At 39.3% G+C, this 23,755-nt stretch overlaps 11 non-coding genes across 11 annotated transcripts; all 11 read left to right on the forward strand.

Annotated features, from left to right (window-relative positions):
* Nucleotides 1–1,177: 1,177 nt before the first annotated feature.
* TRNAR-CCG (transfer RNA arginine (anticodon CCG)) lies at nucleotides 1,178–1,250 on the forward strand. The gene has a single exon. It is a non-coding gene; the product is annotated as a tRNA-Arg (tRNA).
* Nucleotides 1,251–4,550: 3,300 nt separating this feature from the next.
* On the forward strand, nucleotides 4,551–4,623 carry TRNAR-CCG (transfer RNA arginine (anticodon CCG)). The gene has a single exon. It is a non-coding gene; the product is annotated as a tRNA-Arg (tRNA).
* A 1,953-nt stretch (nucleotides 4,624–6,576) lies between these two features.
* Nucleotides 6,577–6,649, forward strand: TRNAR-CCG (transfer RNA arginine (anticodon CCG)). Its single transcript has one exon. It is a non-coding gene; the product is annotated as a tRNA-Arg (tRNA).
* A 1,963-nt stretch (nucleotides 6,650–8,612) lies between these two features.
* Nucleotides 8,613–8,685, forward strand: TRNAR-CCG (transfer RNA arginine (anticodon CCG)). The gene has a single exon. It is a non-coding gene; the product is annotated as a tRNA-Arg (tRNA).
* Nucleotides 8,686–10,652: 1,967 nt separating this feature from the next.
* Nucleotides 10,653–10,725, forward strand: TRNAR-CCG (transfer RNA arginine (anticodon CCG)). The gene has a single exon. It is a non-coding gene; the product is annotated as a tRNA-Arg (tRNA).
* A 1,959-nt stretch (nucleotides 10,726–12,684) lies between these two features.
* On the forward strand, nucleotides 12,685–12,757 carry TRNAR-CCG (transfer RNA arginine (anticodon CCG)). Its single transcript has one exon. It is a non-coding gene; the product is annotated as a tRNA-Arg (tRNA).
* Nucleotides 12,758–15,086: 2,329 nt separating this feature from the next.
* Nucleotides 15,087–15,159, forward strand: TRNAR-CCG (transfer RNA arginine (anticodon CCG)). The gene has a single exon. It is a non-coding gene; the product is annotated as a tRNA-Arg (tRNA).
* Nucleotides 15,160–17,111: 1,952 nt separating this feature from the next.
* On the forward strand, nucleotides 17,112–17,184 carry TRNAR-CCG (transfer RNA arginine (anticodon CCG)). The gene has a single exon. It is a non-coding gene; the product is annotated as a tRNA-Arg (tRNA).
* Nucleotides 17,185–19,149: 1,965 nt separating this feature from the next.
* TRNAR-CCG (transfer RNA arginine (anticodon CCG)) lies at nucleotides 19,150–19,222 on the forward strand. Its single transcript has one exon. It is a non-coding gene; the product is annotated as a tRNA-Arg (tRNA).
* A 1,963-nt stretch (nucleotides 19,223–21,185) lies between these two features.
* TRNAR-CCG (transfer RNA arginine (anticodon CCG)) lies at nucleotides 21,186–21,258 on the forward strand. Its single transcript has one exon. It is a non-coding gene; the product is annotated as a tRNA-Arg (tRNA).
* A 1,956-nt stretch (nucleotides 21,259–23,214) lies between these two features.
* On the forward strand, nucleotides 23,215–23,287 carry TRNAR-CCG (transfer RNA arginine (anticodon CCG)). The gene has a single exon. It is a non-coding gene; the product is annotated as a tRNA-Arg (tRNA).
* Nucleotides 23,288–23,755: the final 468 nt, after the last annotated feature.

The following is a 23,755-nucleotide window of genomic DNA, read 5'->3' on the forward strand; positions in this document are numbered from 1 at the left end:
AGGTCCGTATTGTAGAATAGAATCCTGTTGTGCTCTTTTTAGTGACCAATCGACACCAGTATACCAGGAATACATAAACATGATAAAACAGGAAGAAAAGTAATGAATTCAAATGTAATGCATTTTATTTAGAAAAGTCCACAAAACCTGCACCATTCAAAACTTGCAGTGAGTGATTAATAAGAGGATCTGAAACTATGTCAAAGGAAATGAATAGGTAAGACATGAAAATCACAAAAAATCTGGTGCTCAAGATGGATATTGTGTCAAGTGTCATGCCCATGAGACTCTGTGACACATGTTTCGGAAAATATCTGGCTTCAACAGGTGAAGGATTACTTGAAAAGTCAAGCAAGTTAGCAAGGATGTTCCAACCTAGAAGAGGGCATTGCAGTGTGAGGGCATCATAGAAGTCATCATTAGAGACAATGAATACATTATCACTAAGTCAATGACCTCCTAGTTATTATCTTTACCAAGTGGGTGGCCGTGAGACAGTGATCACCACAGATAGGAAGTCAGAGATGTCAGGTGAAATGAAAATAAGCCAGGCAAGAAATCTAGTTTGTAGAAATCATCAATTTTTGAAACAGAGTAAGAAAAATGCTGGAACTCTAGAATAGTGTCCATAGTGGAAAAATCTTACAGCAATTCTTAAATTTTGTAAAGTGCGAATGCCAAGAATATAACACACAGTGCATCGAATTTACGCATTTGGCCAATCCAAAGCAGTTGCTAAGGAATGGTGCATGTCAGGGCTATTTGTCCCTATTTTGAGTTCATCTTCATTTCCATCTGTAGAAAGTACCAGTATATACACATTTTTTAGAAGACAAAACATCAGAAACCGAACTAAAAGCTATTTCAGTGCATATAAATCAAAATACTATAAATAAGGATGGCGAGGAGTAGCAACCACCGCACTGTATACTCTCTTCAATCAAAAGTGTTCAATATGAATTGCGGAAGGGTTTGTGTTGCAGGAGTTGTTCCTTTCTTTACCTTCGCTCACTGGACCATCATATGCAAGGTGTGTTTTCCAAACTCACAGACTTGCTTTACATGTTGACTGTGTTTTTTTCATGTTTTTGTTGTTTTTGCCATGGGGTGTTTATTCTGTGTGTAAATTGGTGTTCAGCTGGTCTATTATGGTCAGATCAGTGCTTTTCCATCAAGTGGCCCTGTGGCCTAATGGATAAGGCATCAGCCTCCGAAGCTGGGGATTGTGGGTTCAAGTCCCACCTTGGTCGTCAATTATTTTTAATTTTGATCTTAATTAAATATGAACGAATTTCAACATATATTAACATAAAGATGATTAAAAGGTCTCATCAATGAAAATCATCACACTCATTTCATTCACCTTGTCAATACTGATGTATTACCGCGACACTATGCAGTAAAGACACGTGAATCTTGTCCTGTCTTCATAGAGCTGCCTTGCAACTGTGACATATCACTTAATATTTTGCTTCTCAGGGAGTATAGCAGCAGAGAAACAGATACTGCTAATTCAATTCCTTATGAGGGCCCCAGCATTTAAGATGTTACTCTTAAGGGAGCTCCCATGTAGCCACCAATTGCTGAAAAGTGTCTTCCTCAGGTGCCATCTCAACTGTGAAGAGAATCCTCCTAAGCTAGCCTCCTTGCAGTGACATGGCACTGAGAATCATTTTCCTCAGTGAGAATCTCTGCAGTGAAAAAGTTTCTCTTAAGGGATTGTCTCTGTCATGGAATGTTACAGGAAGTCCTCTTGGTTGGGTAGTGTCCCTGGATTGTAGATCATCCTTTTATAGAGCTGCACTGCACTCATATGTTACTGAACAGCACCTTCCTCTGCAAGAATACTAGCAGTAGAAAATATAGTCTTATGAGAATGAAGCCTGCTGTAAGAGCACCCGAAATAGCCCTACTGCCAGTGTCTCTGCAGAAAGTGGACACTGAGTTGAAACTACTTTCTTGAATTGATTGCACAGTTAAGTACCCTTGTTGCTTGGCACTGTTGCCATTATGGAATCGGAGCGATTGAGAAAGACAATGGTCCGTATTGTAGAATAGAATCCTGTTGTGCTCGTTTTAGTGACCAATCGACACCAGTATACCAGGAATACATAAACATGATAAAACAGGAAGAAAAGTAATGAATTCAAATGTAATGCATTTTATTTAGAAAAGTCCACAAAACCTGCATTCAAAACTTGCAGTGAGTGATTAATAAGAGGATCTGAAACTATGTCAAAGGAAATGAATAGGTAAGACATGAAAATCACAAAAAATCTGGTGCTCAAGATGAATATTGTGTCAAGTGTCATGCCCATGAGACTCTGTGACACATGTTTCGGAAAATATCTGGCTTCAACAGGTGAAGGATTACTTGAAAAGTCAAGCAAATTAGCAAGGATGTTCCAACCTAGAAGAGGGCATTGCAGTGTGAGGGCATCATAGAAGTCATCATTAGAGACAATGAATACATTATCACTAAGTCAATGACCTCCTAGTTATTATCTTTACCAAGTGGGTGGCCGTGAGACAGTGATCACCGCAGATAGGAAGTCAGAGATGTCAGGTGAAATAAAAATATGCCAGGCAAGAAATCTAGTTTGTAGAAATCATCAATTTTTGAGACAGAGTAAGAAAAATGCAGGAACTCTAGAATAGTGTCCATAATGGAAAAATCTTACAGCAATTCTTAAATTTTGTAAAGTGCGAATGCCAAGAATATAACACACAGTGCATCGAATTTACGCATTTGGCCAATCCAAAGCAGTTGCTAAGGATTGGTGCATGTCAGGACTATTTGTCCCTATTTTGAGTTCATCTTCATTTCCATCTGTAGAAAGTACCAGTATATACACATTTTTTAGAAGACAAAACATCAGAAGCCGAACTAAAAGCTATTTCAGTGCATATAAATCAAAATACTATAAATAAGGATGGCGAGGAGTAGCAACCAACGCACTGTATACTCTCTTCAATCAAAAGTGTTCAATATGAATTGCGGAAGGGTTTGTGTTGCAGGAGTTGTTCCTTTCTTTACCTTCGCTCACTGGACCATCATATGCAAGGTGTGTTTTCCAAACTCACAGACTTGCTTTACATGTTGACTGTGTTTTTTTCATGTTTTTGTTGTTTTTGCCATGGGGTGTTTATTCTGTGTGTGAATTGGTGTTCAGCTGGTCTATTACGGTCAGATCAGTGCTTTTCCATCAAGTGGCCCTGTGGCCTAATGGATGAGGCATCAGCCTCCGAAGCTGGGGATTGTGGGTTCAAGTCCCTCCTGGGTCGTCAATTATTTTTAATTTTGAGCTTAATTAAATATGAACGAATTTCAACATATATTAACATAAAGATGATTAAAAGGTCTCATCAATGAAAATCATCACACTCATTTCATTCAGCTTGTCAATACTGATGTATTACCGCGACACTATGCAGTAAAGACATGTGAATCTTGTCCTGTCTTCATAGAGCTGCCTTGCAACTGTGACATATCACTTAATATTTTGCTTCTCAGGGAGTATAGCACCATAGAAACAGATACTGCTAATTCAATTCCTTATGAGGGCCCCAGCATTTAAGATGTTACTCTTAAGTGAGCTCCCCTGTAGCCACCAATTGCTGAAAAGTGTCTTCCTCAGGTGCCATCTCAACTGTGAAGAGAATCCTCCTAAGCTAGCCTCCTTGCAGTGACATGGCACTGAGAATCATTTTTCTCAGTGAGAATCTCTGCAGTGAAAAAGTTTCTCTTAAGGGATTGTCTCTGTCGTGGAATGTTACAGGAAGTCCTCTTGGTTGGGTAGTGTCCCTGGATTGTAGATCATCCTTTTATAGAGCTGCACTGCACTCAGATGTTACTGAACAGCACCTTCCTCTGCAAGAATACTAGCAGTAGAAAATATAGTCTTATGAGAATGAAGCCTGCTGTAAGAGCACCCGAAATAGCCCTACTGCCAGTGTCTCTGCAGAAAGTGGACACTGAGTTGAAACTACTTTCTTGAATTGATTGCACAGTTAAGTACCCTTGTTGCTCGGCACTGTTGCCATTATGGAATCGGAGCGATTGAGAAAGACAACGGTCCGTACTGTAGAATAGAATCCTGTTGTGCTCTTTTTAGTGACCAATCGACACCAGTGTACCAGGAATACATAAACATGATAAAACAGGAAGAAAAGTGATGAATTCAAATGTAATGCATTTTATTTAGAAAAGTCCACAAAACCTGCACCATTCAAAACTTGCAGTGAGTGATTAATAAGAGGATCTGAAACTATGTCAAAGGAAATGAATAGGTAAGACATGAAAATCACAAAAAATCTGGTGCTCAAGATGGATATTGTGTCAAGTGTCATGCCCATGAGACTCTGTGACACATGTTTCGGAAAATATCTGGCTTCAACAGGTGAAGGATTACTTGAAAAGTCAAGCAAGTTAGATGTTGACTGTGGTTTTTTTTCATGTTTTTGTTGTTTTTGCCATGGGGTGTTTATTCTGTGTTTGAATTGGTGTTCAGTTGGTCTATTATTGTCAGATCAGTGTTTTTCTATCAAGTGGCCCTGTGGCCTAATGGATAAGGCATCAGCCTCCGAAGCTGGGGATTGTGGGTTCAAGTCCCACCTGGGTCGTCAATTATTTTTAATTTTGATCTTAATTAAATATGAAAGAATTTCAACATATATTAACATAAAGATGATTAAAAGGTCTCATCAATGAAAATCATCACACTCATTTCATTCACCTTGTCAATACTGATATATTACCGCGAGACTATGCAGTAAAGACACGTGAATCTTGTCCTGTCTTCATAGAGCTGCCTTGCAACTGTGACATGTCACTTAATATTTTGTTTCTCAGGGAGTATAGCAGCAGAGAAACAGATACTGCTAATTCAATTCCTTATGAGGGCCCCAGCATTTAAGATGTTACTCTTAAGTGAGCTCCCCTGTAGCCACCAATTGCTGAAAAGTGTCTTCCTCAGGTGCCATCTCAACTGTGAAGAGAATCCTCCTAAGCTAGCCTCCTTGCAGTGACATGGCACTGAGAATCATTTTCCTCAGTGAGAATCTCTGCAGTGAAAAAGTTTCTCTTAAGGGATTGTCTCTGTCGTGGAATGTTACAGGAAGTCCTCTTGGTTGGGTAGTGTCCCTGGATTGTAGATCATCCTTTTATAGAGCTGCACTGTACTCACATGTTACTGAACAGCACCTTCCTCTGCAAGAATACTAGCAGTAGAAAATATAGTCTTATGAGAATGAAGCCTGCTGTAAGAGCACCCGAAATAGCCCTACTGCCAGTGTCTCTGCAGAAAGTGGACACTGAGTTGAAACTACTTTCTTGAATTGATTGCACAGTTAAGTACCCTTGTTGCTCGGCACTGTTGCCATTATGGAATCGGAGCGATTGAGAAAGACAATGGTCCGTACTGTAGAATAGAATCCTGTTGTGCTCTTTTTAGTGACCAATCGACACCAGTGTACCAGGAATACATAAACATGATAAAACAGGAAGAAAAGTGATGAATTCAAATGTAATGCATTTTATTTAGAAAAGTCCACAAAACCTGCACCATTCAAAACTTGCAGTGAGTGATCTGAAACTATGTCAAAGGAAATGAATAGGTAAGACATGAAAATCACAAAAAATATGGTGCTCAAGATGGATATTGTGTCAAGTGTCATGCCCATGAGACTCTGTGACACATGTTTCGGAAAATATCTGGCTTCAACAGGTGAAGGATTACTTGAAAAGTCAAGCAAGTTAGCAAGGATGTTCCAACCTAGAAGAGGGCATTGCAGTGTGAGGGCATCATAGAAGTCATCATTAGAGACAATGAATACATTATCACTAAGTAAATGACCTCCTAGTTATTATCTTTACCAAGTGGGTGGCCGTGAGACAGTGATCACCACAGATAGGAAGTCAGAGATGTCAGGTGGAATGAAAATATGCCAGGCAAGAAATCTAGTTTGTAGAAATCATCAATTTTTGAGACAGAGTAAGAAAAATGCTGGAACTCTAGAATAGTGTCGATAATGGAAAAATCTTACAGCAATTCTTAAATTTTGTAAAGTGCGAATGCCAAGAATATAACACACAGTGCATCGAATTTACGCATTTGGCCAATCCAAAGCAGTTGCTAAGGATTGGTGTATGTCAGTACTATTTGTCCCTATTTTGAGTTCATCTTCATTTCCATCTGTAGAAAGTACCAGTATATACACATTTTTTAGAAGACAAAACATCAGAAACCGAACTAAAAGCTATTTCAGTGCATATAAATCAAAATACTATAAATAAGGATGGCGAGGAGTAGCAACCACCGCACTGTATACTCTCTTCAATCAAAAGTGTTCAATATGAATTGCGGAAGGGTTTGTGTTGCAGGAGTTGTTCCTTTCTTTACCTTCGCTCACTGGACCATCATATGCAAGGTGTGTTTTCCAAACTCACAGACTTGCTTTACATGTTGACTGTGTTTTTTTCATGTTTTTGTTGTTTTTGCCATGGGGTGTTTATTCTGTGTGTGAATTGGTGTTCAGCTGGTCTATTATGGTCAGATCAGTGCTTTTCCATCAAGTGGCCCTGTGGCCTAATGGATAAGGCATCAGCCTCCGAAGCTGGGGATTGTGGGTTCAAGTCCCACCTGGGTCGTCAATTATTTTTAATTTTGATCTTAATTAAATATGAACGAATTTCAACATATATTAACATAAAGATGATTAAAAGGTCTCATCAATGAAAATCATCACACTCATTTCATTCACCTTGTCAATACTGATGTATTACCGCGACACTATGCAGTAAAGACACGTGAATCTTGTCCTGTCTTCATAGAGCTGCCTTGCAACTGTGACATATCACTTAATATTTTGCTTCTCAGGGAGTATAGCAGCAGAGAAACAGATACTGCTAATTCAATTCCTTATGAGGGCCCCAGCATTTAAGATGTTACTCTTAAGGGAGCTCCCATGTAGCCACCAATTGCTGAAAAGTGTCTTCCTCAGGTGCCATCTCAACTGTGAAGAGAATCCTCCTAAGCTAGCCTCCTTGCAGTGACATGGCACTGAGAATCATTTTCCTCAGTGAGAATCTCTGCAGTGAAAAAGTTTCTCTTAAGGGATTGTCTCTGTCATGGAATGTTACAGGAAGTCCTCTTGGTTGGGTAGTGTCCCTGGATTGTAGATCATCCTTTTATAGAGCTGCACTGCACTCATATGTTACTGAACAGCACCTTCCTCTGCAAGAATACTAGCAGTAGAAAATATAGTCTTATGAGAATGAAGCCTGCTGTAAGAGCACCCGAAATAGCCCTACTGCCAGTGTCTCTGCAGAAAGTGGACACTGAGTTGAAACTACTTTCTTGAATTGATTGCACAGTTAAGTACCCTTGTTGCTTGGCACTGTTGCCATTATGGAATCGGAGCGATTGAGAAAGACAATGGTCCGTATTGTAGAATAGAATCCTGTTGTGCTCGTTTTAGTGACCAATCGACACCAGTATACCAGGAATACATAAACATGATAAAACAGGAAGAAAAGTAATGAATTCAAATGTAATGCATTTTATTTAGAAAAGTCCACAAAACCTGCATTCAAAACTTGCAGTGAGTGATTAATAAGAGGATCTGAAACTATGTCAAAGGAAATGAATAGGTAAGACATGAAAATCACAAAAAATCTGGTGCTCAAGATGAATATTGTGTCAAGTGTCATGCCCATGAGACTCTGTGACACATGTTTCGGAAAATATCTGGCTTCAACAGGTGAAGGATTACTTGAAAAGTCAAGCAAATTAGCAAGGATGTTCCAACCTAGAAGAGGGCATTGCAGTGTGAGGGCATCATAGAAGTCATCATTAGAGACAATGAATACATTATCACTAAGTCAATGACCTCCTAGTTATTATCTTTACCAAGTGGGTGGCCGTGAGACAGTGATCACCGCAGATAGGAAGTCAGAGATGTCAGGTGAAATAAAAATATGCCAGGCAAGAAATCTAGTTTGTAGAAATCATCAATTTTTGAGACAGAGTAAGAAAAATGCAGGAACTCTAGAATAGTGTCCATAATGGAAAAATCTTACAGCAATTCTTAAATTTTGTAAAGTGCGAATGCCAAGAATATAACACACAGTGCATCGAATTTACGCATTTGGCCAATCCAAAGCAGTTGCTAAGGATTGGTGCATGTCAGGACTATTTGTCCCTATTTTGAGTTCATCTTCATTTCCATCTGTAGAAAGTACCAGTATATACACATTTTTTAGAAGACAAAACATCAGAAGCCGAACTAAAAGCTATTTCAGTGCATATAAATCAAAATACTATAAATAAGGATGGCGAGGAGTAGCAACCAACGCACTGTATACTCTCTTCAATCAAAAGTGTTCAATATGAATTGCGGAAGGGTTTGTGTTGCAGGAGTTGTTCCTTTCTTTACCTTCGCTCACTGGACCATCATATGCAAGGTGTGTTTTCCAAACTCACAGACTTGCTCTACATGTTGACTGTGTTTTTTTTCATGTTTTTGTTGTTTTTGCCATGGGGTGTTTGTTCTGTGTTTGAATTGGTGTTCAGTTGGTCTATTATGGTCAGATCAGTGCTTTTCTATCAAGTGGCCCTGTGGCCTAATGGATAAGGCATCAGCCTCCGAAGCTGGGGATTGTGGGTTCAAGTCCCACCTGGGTTGTCAATTATTTTTAATTTTGATCTTAATTAAATATGAACGAATTTCAACATATATTAACATAAAGATGATTAAAAGGTCTCATCAATGAAAATCATCACACTCATTTCATTCACCTTGTCAATACTGATATATTACCGCGAGACTATGCAGTAAAGACACGTGAATCTTGTCCTGTCTTCATAGAGCTGCCTTGCAACTGTGACATGTCACTTAATATTTTGTTTCTCAGGGAGTATAGCAGCAGAGAAACAGATACTGCTAATTCAATTCCTTATGAGGGCCCCAGCATTTAAGATGTTACTCTTAAGTGAGCTCCCCTGTAGCCACCAATTGCTGAAAAGTGTCTTCCTCAGGTGCCATCTCAACTGTGAAGAGAATCCTCCTAAGCTAGCCTCCTTGCAGTGACATGGCACTGAGAATCATTTTCCTCAGTGAGAATCTCTGCAGTGAAAAAGTTTCTCTTAAGGGATTGTCTCTGTAGTGGAATGTTACAGGAAGTCCTCTTGGTTGGGTAGTGTCCCTGGATTGTAGATCATCCTTTTATAGAGCTGCACTGCAGTCACATGTTACTGAACAGCACCTTCCTCTGCAAGAATACTAGCAGTAGAAAATATAGTCTTATGAGAATGAAGCCTGCTGTAAGAGCACCCGAAATAGCCCTATTGCCAGTGTCTCTGCAGAAAGTGGACACTGAGTTGAAACTACTTTCTTGAATTGATTGCACAGTTAAGTACCCTTGTTGCTCGGCACTGTTGCCATTATGGAATCGGAGCAATTGAGAAAGGCAACGGTCCGTACTGTAGAATAGAATCCTGTTGTGCTCTTTTTAGTGACCAATCGACACCAGTGTACCAGGAATACATAAACATGATAAAACAGGAAGAAAAGTGATGAATTCAAATGTAATGCATTTTATTTAGAAAAGTCCACAAAACCTGCGCCATTCAAAACTTGCAGTGAGTGATTAATAAGAGGATCTGAAACTATGTCAAAGGAAATGAATAGGTAAGACATGAAAATCACAAAAAATCTGGTGCTCAAGATGGATATTGTGTCAAGTGTCATGCCCATGAGACTCTGTGACACATGTTTCGGAAAATATGTGGCTTCAACAGGTGAAGGATTACTTGAAAAGTCAAGCAAATTAGCAAGGATGTTCCAACCTAGAAGAGGGCATTGCAGTGTGAGGGCATCATAGAAGTCATCATTAGAGGCAATGAATACATTATCACTAAGTCAATGACCTCCTAGTTATTATCTTTACCAAGTGGGTGGCCGTGAGACAGTGATCACCACAGATAGGAAGTCAGAGATGTCAGGTGAAATGAAAATATGCCAGGCAAGAAATCTAGTTTGTAGAAATCATCAATTTTTGAGACAGAGTAAGAAAAATGCTGGAACTCTAGAATAGTGTCCATAATGGAAAAATCTTACAGCAATTCTTAAATTTTGTAAAGTGCGAATGCCAAGAATATAACACACAGTGCATCGAATTTACGCATTTGGCCAATCCAAAGCAGTTGCTAAGGATTGGTGTATGTCAGGACTATTTGTCCCTATTTTGAGCTCATCTTCATTTCCATCTGTAGAAAGTACCAGTACATACACATTTTTTAGAAGACAAAACATCAGAAGCCAAACTAAGAGCTATTTCAGGGCATATAAATCAAAATACTATAAATAAGGATGGCGAGGAGTAGCAACCACCGCACTGTATACTCTCTTCAATCAAAAGTGTTCAATATGAATTGCGGAAGGGTTTGTGTTGCAGGAGTTGTTCCTTTCTTTACCTTCGCTCACTGGACCATCATATCCAAGGTGTGTTTTCCAAACTCACAGACTTGCTCTACATGTTGACTGTGGTTTTTTTTCATGTTTTTGTTGTTTTTGCCATGGGGTGTTTATTCTGTGTTTGAATTGGTGTTCAGTTGGTCTATTATTGTCAGATCAGTGTTTTTCTATCAAGTGGCCCTGTGGCCTAATGGATAAGGCATCAGCCTCCGAAGCTGGGGATTGTGGGTTCAAGTCCCACCTGGGTCGTCAATTATTTTTAATTTTGATCTTAATTAAATATGAACGAATTTCAACATATATTAACATAAAGATGATTAAAAGGTCTCATCAATGAAAATCATCACACTCATTTCATTCACCTTGTCAATACTGATGTATTACCGCGACACTATGCAGTAAAGACACGTGAATCTTGTCCTGTCTTCATAGAGCTGCCTTGCAACTGTGACATATCACTTAATATTTTGCTTCTCAGGGAGTATAGCACCATAGAAACAGATACTGCTAATTCAATTCCTTATGAGGGCCCCAGCATTTAAGATGTTACTCTTAAGTGAGCTCCCCTGTAGCCACCAATTGCTGAAAAGTGTCTTCCTCAGGTGCCATCTCAACTGTGAAGAGAATCCTCCTAAGCTAGCCTCCTTGCAGTGACATGGCACTGAGAATCATTTTCCTCAGTGAGAATCTCTGCAGTGAAAAAGTTTCTCTTAAGGGATTGTCTCTGTCGTGGAATGTTACAGGAAGTCCTCTTGGTTGGGTAGTGTCCCTGGATTGTAGATCATCCTTTTATAGAGCTGCACTGCACTCACATGTTACTGAACAGCACCTTCCTCTGCAAGAATACTAGCAGTAGAAAATATAGTCTTATGAGAATGAAGCCTGCTGTAAGAGCACCCGAAATAGCCCTACTGCCAGTGTCTCTGCAGAAAGTGGACACTGAGTTGAAACTACTTTCTTGAATTGATTGCACAGTTAAGTACCCTTGTTGCTCGGCACTGTTGCCATTATGGAATCGGAGCGATTGAGAAAGACAACGTCCGTCCTGTAGAATAGAATCCTGTTGTGCTCTTTTTAGTGACCAATCGACACCAGTGTACCAGGAATACATGATAAAACAGGAAGAAAAGTGATGAATTCAAATGTAATGCATTTTATTTAGAAAAGTCCACAAAACCTGCACCATTCAAAACTTGCAGTGAGTGATTAATAAGAGGATCTGAAACTATGTCAAAGGAAATGAATAGGTAAGACATGAAAATCACAAAAAATCTGGTGCTCAAGATGGATATTGTGTCAAGTGTCATGCCCATGAGACTCTGTGACACATGTTTCGGAAAATATCTAGCTTCAACAGGTGAAGGATTACTTGAAAAGTCAAGCAAGTTAGCAAGGATGTTCCAACCTAGAAGAGGGCATTGCAGTGTGAGGGCATCATAGAAGTCATCATTAGAGACAATGAATACATTATCACTAAGTCAATGACCTCCTAGTTATTATCTTTACCAAGTGGGTGGCCGTGAGACAGTGATCACCACAGATAGGAAGTCAGAGATGTCAGGTGGAATGAAAATATGCCAGGCAAGAAATCTAGTTTGTAGAAATCATCAATTTTTGAGACAGAGTAAGAAAAATGCTGGAACTCTAGAATAGTGTCGATAATGGAAAAATCTTACAGCAATTCTTAAATTTTGTAAAGTGCGAATGCCAAGAATATAACACACAGTGCATCGAATTTACGCATTTGGCCAATCCAAAGCAGTTGCTAAGGATTGGTGTATGTCAGTACTATTTGTCCCTATTTTGAGTTCATCTTCATTTCCATCTGTAGAAAGTACCAGTACATACACATTTCTTAGAAGACAAAACATCAGAAGCCAAACTAAAAGCTATTTCAGTGCATATAAATCAAAATACTATAAATAAGGATGGCGAGGAGTAGCAACCACCGCACTGTATACTCTCTTCAATCAAAAGTGTTCAATATGAATTGCGGAAGGGTTTGTGTTGCAGGAGTTGTTCCTTTCTTTACCTTCGCTCACTGGACCATCATATGCAAGGTGTGTTTTCCAAACTCAAAGACTTGCTCTACATGTTGACTGTGTTTTTTTTCATGTTTTTGTTGTTTTTGCCATGGGGTGTTTATTCTGTGTTTGAATTGGTGGTCAGTTGGTCTATTACGGTCAGATCAGTGCTTTTCTATCAAGTGGCCCTGTGGCCTAATGGATAAGGCATCAGCCTCCGAAGCTGGGGATTGTGGGTTCAAGTCCCACCTGGGTTGTCAATTATTTTTAATTTTGATCTTAATTAAATATGAACGAATTTCAACATATATTAACATAAAGATGATTAAAAGGTCTCATCAATGAAAATCATCACACTCATTTCATTCACCTTGTCAATACTGATGTATTACCGCGACACTATGCAGTCAAGACACGTGAATCTTGTCCTGTCTTCTATGAGCTGCCTTGCAACTGTGACATATCACTTAATATTTTGCTTCTCAGGGAGTATAGCAGCAGAGAAACATATACTGCTCATTCAATTCCTTATGAGGGACCCAGCATTTAAGATGTTACTCTTAAGTGAGCTCCCATGTAGCCACCAATTGCTGAAAAGTGTCTTCCTCAGGTGCCATCTCAACTGTGAAGAGAATCCTCCTAAGGTAGCCTCCTTGCAGTGACATGTCACTGAGAATCATTTTCCTCAGTGAGAATCTCTGCAGTGAAAATGTTTCTCTTAAGGGATTGTCTCTGTAGTGGAATGTTACAGGAAGTCCTCTTGGTTGGGTAGTGTCCCTGGATTGTAGATCATCCTTTTATAGAGCTGCACTGCACTCACATGTTACTGAACAGCACCTTCCTCTGCAAGAATACTAGCAGTAGAAAATATAGTCTTATGAGAATGAAGCCTGCTGTAAGAGCACCCGAAATAGCCCTATTGCCAGTGTCTCTGCAGAAAGTGGACACTGAGTTGAAACTACTTTCTTGAATTGATTGCACAGTTAAGTACCCTTGTTGCTCGGCACTGTTGCCATTATGGAATCGGAGCAATTGAGAAAGGCAACGGTCCGTACTGTAGAATAGAATCCTGTTGTGCTCTTTTTAGTGACCAATCGACACCAGTGTACCAGGAATACATAAACATGATAAAACAGGAAGAAAAGTGATGAATTCAAATGTAATGCATTTTATTTGGAAAAGTCCACAAAACGTGCACCATTCAAAACTTGCAGTGAGTGATTAATAAGAGGATCTGAAACTATGTCAAAGGAAATGAATAGGTAAGACATGAAAATCACAAAACATCTGGTGCTCAAGATGGATATTGTGTGAAGTGTCATGCCCATGAGACTCTGTGACACATGTTTCGGAAAATATCTGGCTTCAACAGGTGAAGGATTACTTGAAAAGTCAAGCAAATTAGCAAGGATGTTCCAACCTAGAAGAGGGCATTGCAGTGTGAGGGCATCATAGAAGTCATCATTAGAGGCAATGAATACATTATCACTAAGTCAATGACCTCCTAGTTATTATCTTTACCAAGTGGGTGGCCGTGAGACAGTGATCACCACAGATAGGAAGTCAGAGATGTCAGGTGAAATGAAAATATGCCAGGCAAGAAATCTAGTTTGTATAAATCATCAATTTTTGAGACAGAGTAAGAAAAATGCTGGAACTCTAGAATAGTGTCCATAATGGAAAAATCTTACAGCAATTCTTAAATTTTGTAAAGTGCGAATGCCAAGAATATAACACACAGTGCATCGAATTTACGCATTTGGCCAATCCAAAGCAGTTGCTAAGGATTGGTGTATGTCAGGACTATTTGTCCCTATTTTGAGTTCATCTTCATTTCCATCTGTAGAAAGTACCAGTACATACACATTTTTTAGAAGACAAAACATCAGAAGCCGAACTAAAAGCTATTTCAGTGCATATAAATCAAAATACTATAAATAAGGATGGCGAGGAGTAGCAACCACTGCACTGTATACTCTCTTCAATCAAAAGTGTTCAATATGAATTGCGGAAGGGTTTGTGTTGCAGGAGTTGTTCCTTTCTTTACCTTCGCTCACTGGACCATCATATGCAAAGTGCGAATGCCAAGAATATAACACACAGTGCATCGAATTTACGCATTTGGCCAATCCAAAGCAGTTGCTAAGGATTGGTGTATATCAGGACTATTTGTCCCTATTTTGAGTTCATCTTCATTTCCATCTGTAGAAAGTACCAGTACATACACATTTTTTAGAAGACAAAACATCAGAAGCCAAACTAAGAGCTATTTCAGTGCATATAAATCAAAATACTATAAATAAGGATGGCGAGGAGTAGCAACCACTGCACTGTATACTCTCTTCAATCAAAAGTGTTCAATATGAATTGCGGAAGGGTTTGTGTTGCAGGAGTTGTTCCTTTCTTTACCTTCGCTCACTGGACCATCATATCCAAGGTGTGTTTTCCAAACTCACAGACTTGCTCTACATGTTGACTGTGGTTTTTTTTCATGTTTTTGTTGTTTTTGCCATGGGGTGTTTATTCTGTGTTTGAATTGGTGTTCAGTTGGTCTATTATTGTCAGATCAGTGTTTTTCTATCAAGTGGCCCTGTGGCCTAATGGATAAGGCATCAGCCTCCGAAGCTGGGGATTGTGGGTTCAAGTCCCACCTGGGTCGTCAATTATTTTTAATTTTGATCTTAATTAAATATGAAAGAATTTCAACATATATTAACATAAAGATGATTAAAAGGTCTCATCAATGAAAATCATCACACTCATTTCATTCACCTTGTCAATACTGATATATTACCGCGAGACTATGCAGTAAAGACACGTGAATCTTGTCCTGTCTTCATAGAGCTGCCTTGCAACTGTGACATGTCACTTAATATTTTGTTTCTCAGGGAGTATAGCAGCAGAGAAACAGATACTGCTAATTCAATTCCTTATGAGGGCCCCAGCATTTAAGATGTTACTCTTAAGTGAGCTCCCCTGTAGCCACCAATTGCTGAAAAGTGTCTTCCTCAGGTGCCATCTCAACTGTGAAGAGAATCCTCCTAAGCTAGCCTCCTTGCAGTGACATGGCACTGAGAATCATTTTCCTCAGTGAGAATCTCTGCAGTGAAAAAGTTTCTCTTAAGGGATTGTCTCTGTCGTGGAATGTTACAGGAAGTCCTCTTGGTTGGGTAGTGTCCCTGGATTGTAGATCATCCTTTTATAGAGCTGCACTGTACTCACATGTTACTGAACAGCACCTTCCTCTGCAAGAATACTAGCAGTAGAAAATATAGTCTTATGAGAATGAAGCCTGCTGTAAGAGCACCCGAAATAGCCCTACTGCCAGTGTCTCTGCAGAAAGTGGACACTGAGTTGAAACTACTTTCTTGAATTGATTGCACAGTTAAGTACCCTTGTTGCTCGGCACTGTTGCCATTATGGAATCGGAGCGATTGAGAAAGACAATGGTCCGTACTGTAGAATAGAATCCTGTTGTGCTCTTTTTAGTGACCAATCGACACCAGTGTACCAGGAATACATAAACATGATAAAACAGGAAGAAAAGTGATGAATTCAAATGTAATGCATTTTATTTAGAAAAGTCCACAAAACCTGCACCATTCAAAACTTGCAGTGAGTGATCTGAAACTATGTCAAAGGAAATGAATAGGTAAGACATGAAAATCACAAAAAATATGGTGCTCAAGATGGATATTGTGTCAAGTGTCATGCCCATGAGACTCTGTGACACATGTTTCGGAAAATATCTGGCTTCAACAGGTGAAGGATTACTTGAAAAGTCAAGCAAGTTAGCAAGGATGTTCCAACCTAGAAGAGGGCATTGCAGTGTGAGGGCATCATAGAAGTCATCATTAGAGACAATGAATACATTATCACTAAGTAAATGACCTCCTAGTTATTATCTTTACCAAGTGGGTGGCCGTGAGACAGTGATCACCACAGATAGGAAGTCAGAGATGTCAGGTGGAATGAAAATATGCCAGGCAAGAAATCTAGTTTGTAGAAATCATCAATTTTTGAGACAGAGTAAGAAAAATGCTGGAACTCTAGAATAGTGTCGATAATGGAAAAATCTTACAGCAATTCTTAAATTTTGTAAAGTGCGAATGCCAAGAATATAACACACAGTGCATCGAATTTACGCATTTGGCCAATCCAAAGCAGTTGCTAAGGATTGGTGTATGTCAGTACTATTTGTCCCTATTTTGAGTTCATCTTCATTTCCATCTGTAGAAAGTACCAGTATATACACATTTTTTAGAAGACAAAACATCAGAAGCCGAACTAAAAGCTATTTCAGTGCATATAAATCAAAATACTATAAATAAGGATGGCGAGGAGTAGCAACCACCGCACTGTATACTCTCTTCAATCAAAAGTGTTCAATATGAATTGCAGAAGGGTTTGTGTTGCAGGAGTTGTTCCTTTCTTTACCTTGCTCACTGGACCATCATATGCAAGGTGTGTTTTCCATACTCACAGACTTGCTTTACATGTTGACTGTGTTTTTTTCATCTTTTTGTTGTTTTTGCCATGGGGTGTTTATTCTGTGTGTGAATTGGTATTCAGCTGGTCTATTACGGTCAGATCAGTGCTTTTCCATCAAGTGGTCCTGTGGCCTAATGGATAAGGCATCAGCCTCCGAAGCTGGGGATTGTGGGTTCAAGTCCCACCTGGGTCGTCAATTATTTTTAATTTTGATCTTAATTAAATATGAACGAATTTCAACATATATTAACATAAAGATGATTAAAAGGTCTCATCAATGAAAATCATCACACTCATTTCATTCACCTTGTCAATACTGATGTATTACCGCGACACTATGCAGTAAAGACACGTGAATCTTGTCCTGTCTTCTATGAGCTGCCTTGCAACTGTGACATATCACTTAATATTTTGCTTCTCAGGGAGTATAGCAGCAGAGAAACATATACTGCTCATTCAATTCCTTATGAGGGCCCCAGCATTTAAGATGTTACTCTTAAGTGAGCTCCCATGTAGCCACCAATTGCTGAAAAGTGTCTTCCTCAGGTGCCATCTCAACTGTGAAGAGAATCCTCCTAAGCTAGCCTCCTTGCAGTGACATGTCACTGAGAATCATTTTCCTCAGTGAGAATCTCTGCAGTGAAAAAGTTTCTCTTAAGGGATTGTCTCTGTAGTGGAATGTTACAGGAAGTCCTCTTGGTTGGGTAGTGTCCCTGGATTGTAGATCATCCTTTTATAGAGCTGCACTGCACTCACATGTTACTGAACAGCACCTTCCTCTGCAAGAATACTAGCAGTAGAAAATATAGTCTTATGAGAATGAAGCCTGCTGTAAGAGCACCCGAAATAGCCCTATTGCCAGTGTCTCTGCAGAAAGTGGACACTGAGTTGAAACTACTTTCTTGAATTGATTGCACAGTTAAGTACCCTTGTTGCTCGGCACTGTTGCCATTATGGAATCGGAGCAATTGAGAAAGGCAACGGTCCGTACTGTAGAATAGAATCCTGTTGTGCTCTTTTTAGTGACCAATCGACACCAGTGTACCAGGAATACATAAACATGATAAAACAGGAAGAAAAGTGATGAATTCAAATGTAATGCATTTTATTTGGAAAAGTCCACAAAACGTGCACCATTCAAAACTTGCAGTGAGTGATTAATAAGAGGATCTGAAACTATGTCAAAGGAAATGAATAGGTAAGACATGAAAATCACAAAACATCTGGTGCTCAAGATGGATATTGTGTCAAGTGTCATGCCCATGAGACTCTGTGACACATGTTTCGGAAAATATCTGGCTTCAACAGGTGAAGGATTACTTGAAAAGTCAAGCAAGTTAGCAAGGATGTTCCAACCTAGAAGAGGGCATTGCAGTGTGAGGGCATCATAGAAGTCATCATTAGAGACAATGAATACATTATCACTAAGTCAATGACCTCCTAGTTATTATCTTTACCAAGTGGGTGGCCGTGAGACAGTGATCACCACAGATAGGAAGTCAGAGATGTCAGGTGAAATGAAAATAAGCCAGGCAAGAAATCTAGTTTGTAGAAATCATCAATTTTTGAAACAGAGTAAGAAAAATGCTGGAACTCTAGAATAGTGTCCATAATGGAAAAATCTTACAGCAATTCTTAAATTTTGTAAAGTGCGAATGCCAAGAATATAACACACAGTGCATCGAATTTACGCATTTGGCCAATCCAAAGCAGTTGCTAAGGAATGGTGCATGTCAGGGCTATTTGTCCCTATTTTGAGTTCATCTTCATTTCCATCTGTAGAAAGTACCAGTATATACACATTTTTTAGAAGACAAAACATCAGAAACCGAACTAAAAGCTATTTCAGTGCATATAAATCAAAATACTATAAATAAGGATGGCGAGGAGTAGCAACCACCGCACTGTATACTCTCTTCAATCAAAAGTGTTCAATATGAATTGCGGAAGGGTTTGTGTTGCAGGAGTTGTTCCTTTCTTTACCTTCGCTCACTGGACCATCATATGCAAGGTGTGTTTTCCAAACTCACAGACTTGCTTTACATGTTGACTGTGTTTTTTTCATGTTTTTGTTGTTTTTGCCATGGGGTGTTTATTCTGTGTGTGAATTGGTGTTCAGCTGGTCTATTATGGTCAGATCAGTGCTTTTCCATCAAGTGGCCCTGTGGCCTAATGGATAAGGCATCAGCCTCCGAAGCTGGGGATTGTGGGTTCAAGTCCCACCTGGGTCGTCAATTATTTTTAATTTTGATCTTAATTAAATATGAACGAATTTCAACATATATTAACATAAAGATGATTAAAAGGTCTCATCAATGAAAATCATCACACTCATTTCATTCACCTTGTCAATACTGATGTATTACCGCGACACTATGCAGTAAAGACACGTGAATCTTGTCCTGTCTTCATAGAGCTGCCTTGCAACTGTGACATATCACTTAATATTTTGCTTCTCAGGGAGTATAGCAGCAGAGAAACAGATACTGCTAATTCAATTCCTTATGAGGGCCCCAGCATTTAAGATGTTACTCTTAAGGGAGCTCCCATGTAGCCACCAATTGCTGAAAAGTGTCTTCCTCAGGTGCCATCTCAACTGTGAAGAGAATCCTCCTAAGCTAGCCTCCTTGCAGTGACATGGCACTGAGAATCATTTTCCTCAGTGAGAATCTCTGCAGTGAAAAAGTTTCTCTTAAGGGATTGTCTCTGTCATGGAATGTTACAGGAAGTCCTCTTGGTTGGGTAGTGTCCCTGGATTGTAGATCATCCTTTTATAGAGCTGCACTGCACTCATATGTTACTGAACAGCACCTTCCTCTGCAAGAATACTAGCAGTAGAAAATATAGTCTTATGAGAATGAAGCCTGCTGTAAGAGCACCCGAAATAGCCCTACTGCCAGTGTCTCTGCAGAAAGTGGACACTGAGTTGAAACTACTTTCTTGAATTGATTGCACAGTTAAGTACCCTTGTTGCTTGGCACTGTTGCCATTATGGAATCGGAGCGATTGAGAAAGACAATGGTCCGTATTGTAGAATAGAATCCTGTTGTGCTCGTTTTAGTGACCAATCGACACCAGTATACCAGGAATACATAAACATGATAAAACAGGAAGAAAAGTAATGAATTCAAATGTAATGCATTTTATTTAGAAAAGTCCACAAAACCTGCATTCAAAACTTGCAGTGAGTGATTAATAAGAGGATCTGAAACTATGTCAAAGGAAATGAATAGGTAAGACATGAAAATCACAAAAAATCTGGTGCTCAAGATGAATATTGTGTCAAGTGTCATGCCCATGAGACTCTGTGACACATGTTTCGGAAAATATCTGGCTTCAACAGGTGAAGGATTACTTGAAAAGTCAAGCAAATTAGCAAGGATGTTCCAACCTAGAAGAGGGCATTGCAGTGTGAGGGCATCATAGAAGTCATCATTAGAGACAATGAATACATTATCACTAAGTCAATGACCTCCTAGTTATTATCTTTACCAAGTGGGTGGCCGTGAGACAGTGATCACCGCAGATAGGAAGTCAGAGATGTCAGGTGAAATAAAAATATGCCAGGCAAGAAATCTAGTTTGTAGAAATCATCAATTTTTGAGACAGAGTAAGAAAAATGCAGGAACTCTAGAATAGTGTCCATAATGGAAAAATCTTACAGCAATTCTTAAATTTTGTAAAGTGCGAATGCCAAGAATATAACACACAGTGCATCGAATTTACGCATTTGGCCAATCCAAAGCAGTTGCTAAGGATTGGTGCATGTCAGGACTATTTGTCCCTATTTTGAGTTCATCTTCATTTCCATCTGTAGAAAGTACCAGTATATACACATTTTTTAGAAGACAAAACATCAGAAGCCGAACTAAAAGCTATTTCAGTGCATATAAATCAAAATACTATAAATAAGGATGGCGAGGAGTAGCAACCAACGCACTGTATACTCTCTTCAATCAAAAGTGTTCAATATGAATTGCGGAAGGGTTTGTGTTGCAGGAGTTGTTCCTTTCTTTACCTTCGCTCACTGGACCATCATATGCAAGGTGTGTTTTCCAAACTCACAGACTTGCTCTACATGTTGACTGTGTTTTTTTTCATGTTTTTGTTGTTTTTGCCATGGGGTGTTTGTTCTGTGTTTGAATTGGTGTTCAGTTGGTCTATTATGGTCAGATCAGTGCTTTTCTATCAAGTGGCCCTGTGGCCTAATGGATAAGGCATCAGCCTCCGAAGCTGGGGATTGTGGGTTCAAGTCCCACCTGGGTTGTCAATTATTTTTAATTTTGATCTTAATTAAATATGAACGAATTTCAACATATATTAACATAAAGATGATTAAAAGGTCTCATCAATGAAAATCATCACACTCATTTCATTCACCTTGTCAATACTGATATATTACCGCGAGACTATGCAGTAAAGACACGTGAATCTTGTCCTGTCTTCATAGAGCTGCCTTGCAACTGTGACATGTCACTTAATATTTTGTTTCTCAGGGAGTATAGCAGCAGAGAAACATATACTGCTCATTCAATTCCTTATGAGGGCCCCAGCATTTAAGATGTTACTCTTAAGTGAGCTCCCATGTAGCCACCAATTGCTGAAAAGTGTCTTCCTCAGGTGCCATCTCAACTGTGAAGAGAATCCTCCTAAGCTAGCCTCCTTGCAGTGACATGTCACTGAGAATCATTTTCCTCAGTGAGAATCTCTGCAGTGAAAAAGTTTCTCTTAAGGGATTGTCTCTGTAGTGGAATGTTACAGGAAGTCCTCTTGGTTGGGTAGTGTCCCTGGATTGTAGATCATCCTTTTATAGAGCTGCACTGCACTCACATGTTACTGAACAGCACCTTCCTCTGCAAGAATACTAGCAGTAGAAAATATAGTCTTATGAGAATGAAGCCTGCTGTAAGAGCACCCGAAATAGCCCTATTGCCAGTGTCTCTGCAGAAAGTGGACACTGAGTTGAAACTACTTTCTTGAATTGATTGCACAGTTAAGTACCCTTGTTGCTCGGCACTGTTGCCATTATGGAATCGGAGCAATTGAGAAAGGCAACGGTCCGTACTGTAGAATAGAATCCTGTTGTGCTCTTTTTAGTGACCAATCGACACCAGTGTACCAGGAATACATAAACATGATAAAACAGGAAGAAAAGTGATGAATTCAAATGTAATGCATTTTATTTGGAAAAGTCCACAAAACGTGCACCATTCAAAACTTGCAGTGAGTGATTAATAAGAGGATCTGAAACTATGTCAAAGGAAATGAATAGGTAAGACATGAAAATCACAAAACATCTGGTGCTCAAGATGGATATTGTGTCAAGTGTCATGCCCATGAGACTCTGTGACACATGTTTCGGAAAATATCTGGCTTCAACAGGTGAAGGATTACTTGAAAAGTCAAGCAAGTTAGCAAGGATGTTCCAACCTAGAAGAGGGCATTGCAGTGTGAGGGCATCATAGAAGTCATCATTAGAGACAATGAATACATTATCACTAAGTCAATGACCTCCTAGTTATTATCTTTACCAAGTGGGTGGCCGTGAGACAGTGATCACCACAGATAGGAAGTCAGAGATGTCAGGTGAAATGAAAATAAGCCAGGCAAGAAATCTAGTTTGTAGAAATCATCAATTTTTGAAACAGAGTAAGAAAAATGCTGGAACTCTAGAATAGTGTCCATAATGGAAAAATCTTACAGCAATTCTTAAATTTTGTAAAGTGCGAATGCCAAGAATATAACACACAGTGCATCGAATTTACGCATTTGGCCAATCCAAAGCAGTTGCTAAGGAATGGTGCATGTCAGGGCTATTTGTCCCTATTTTGAGTTCATCTTCATTTCCATCTGTAGAAAGTACCAGTATATACACATTTTTTAGAAGACAAAACATCAGAAACCGAACTAAAAGCTATTTCAGTGCATATAAATCAAAATACTATAAATAAGGATGGCGAGGAGTAGCAACCACCGCACTGTATACTCTCTTCAATCAAAAGTGTTCAATATGAATTGCGGAAGGGTTTGTGTTGCAGGAGTTGTTCCTTTCTTTACCTTCGCTCACTGGACCATCATATGCAAGGTGTGTTTTCCAAACTCACAGACTTGCTGACTGTGTTTTTTTCATGTTTTTGTTGTTTTTGCCATGGGGTGTTTATTCTGTGTGTGAATTGGTGTTCAGCTGGTCTATTATGGTCAGATCAGTGCTTTTCCATCAAGTGGCCCTGTGGCCTAATGGATAAGGCATCAGCCTCCGAAGCTGGGGATTGTGGGTTCAAGTCCCACCTGGGTCGTCAATTATTTTTAATTTTGATCTTAATTAAATATGAACGAATTTCAACATATATTAACATAAAGATGATTAAAAGGTCTCATCAATGAAAATCATCACACTCATTTCATTCACCTTGTCAATACTGATGTATTACCGCGACACTATGCAGTAAAGACACGTGAATCTTGTCCTGTCTTCATAGAGCTGCCTTGCAACTGTGACATATCACTTAATATTTTGCTTCTCAGGGAGTATAGCAGCAGAGAAACAGATACTGCTAATTCAATTCCTTATGAGGGCCCCAGCATTTAAGATGTTACTCTTAAGGGAGCTCCCATGTAGCCACCAATTGCTGAAAAGTGTCTTCCTCAGGTGCCATCTCAACTGTGAAGAGAATCCTCCTAAGCTAGCCTCCTTGCAGTGACATGGCACTGAGAATCATTTTCCTCAGTGAGAATCTCTGCAGTGAAAAAGTTTCTCTTAAGGG

Source organism: Ambystoma mexicanum, chromosome 3q, assembly GCF_040938575.1.
Source record: "Ambystoma mexicanum isolate Mex_15411 chromosome 3q, UKY_AmexF1_1, whole genome shotgun sequence".
NCBI classification, from domain to species: Eukaryota; Metazoa; Chordata; class Amphibia; order Caudata; family Ambystomatidae; genus Ambystoma; species Ambystoma mexicanum.